Raw genomic sequence first — 1,418 nt, forward strand, 5'->3', positions numbered from 1 at the left:
AGAATATAAATAATATAGAGAAAGGTCCCTTTCGCTTGGGCATATATTTCATTTCTGAACTTCTAAACAGGTGCTGTGCAAACAATTTAAACAGCTATCATTTAAATTCAACGCTTATCTAGTCTAGGGCTTAGTTTGTGTTGTAGAGCCTGTGGCTAAAAAAAAACTACTAATTGCTTTCCTTTTGTAATTTGAAAGAAGACTAATGTCCTCTGATTTCCTTATGGATTGGTTCTAACTGCTGATAAAGACCTGTTCTACAATGAGAGGGGAAAAAAAAAATCACTTTTTTTTTTTAAATAAAATGAGGTTAAATAAAGAGCTTATAGGAGTACTCCATTCACAGTGGGTGACCTAACTTCCATTTTCATTTAACAATGAAGGATTTGTGCCGGGAATTCTGAAGAAATCTGTAAGGTTTGGAACTTAGGCTAATGGGAAGGTGTGTGGCCTGCTGGTTAGTGTAATGCACTGGAAACTGCAAAATCAGGGTTAAAATCCTACTTCTTCGGTTGACCATCAAGGTGACCTCGAGTCACTTAATTTGTCTCTTGTTGCCTTACGCAGAGGACAGCGTCTAAGCTGTGTTACGCTTTGCAAAAAAAAAAAAACCCTAAGGGCTTGATTTTAAAAAGCATTTACATACTTAAAACTGGGTTTTACATGTGCAAATGCTCTTTATCCATGTAAGTGCACTTTGAAAATTGCTACGTTTGCCATTGAATTGTCAGGATATTCACATGTAAGTGGACTTTACGCACATAAATGGAGTTTAAAATTGCTAAGATAGGATGTTACATTTACTTGTGTAACTCCTTTTGAAATTATCTCCTTAATGTGTGAAAAAATGCGCATGTTTTGAAACTTTGTGCATGCTTTTTTTTTAACCTTTTCACATGTAATTCAATTTTTGTGACCCACAATGCAAAATCTATGAAACATAGGTAATGCTCTTCATAATTATGCAAAGTAGCTCATTACCTATGTTTGCATAACTAAATTGCATGTGAAAAGATGCATTTTTGTATGAAATCTAATTAAACTTTTTAAGGATTAGTTAAATATTTTGCAGTTAAGTCTGCAATATCAGGGGACTTCACTGAAAAACATCTCAGCGAATCACCTTGGAATAATATTTAAATGAGCTGGTGTCATGAGAAAAATGTTATGGTGCCAGTTCAGTCCTGCAGAACCACTCCTGGGTTAATACATGATCCCATAGCTTGTAAGCTTGTGGCAGAAACTTGTAACTTTATGGAATATTTTTACAGAACAGTCCACGTGTCCAGATGTCAAGCTTTCTGTGACTTGTATTCTAAAGTTTGCCTAAAACAGACTGTGACTTGGATTTACCCAGGGGTGAAGTAGAATATTCTGGCTTCTTTTCATTCTCTCCTGTCCCCTTCACCCCCCCTTCA

Source organism: Rhinatrema bivittatum, chromosome 18 (assembly GCF_901001135.1).
Source record: "Rhinatrema bivittatum chromosome 18, aRhiBiv1.1, whole genome shotgun sequence".
NCBI lineage: Eukaryota > Metazoa > Chordata > Amphibia > Gymnophiona > Rhinatrematidae > Rhinatrema > Rhinatrema bivittatum.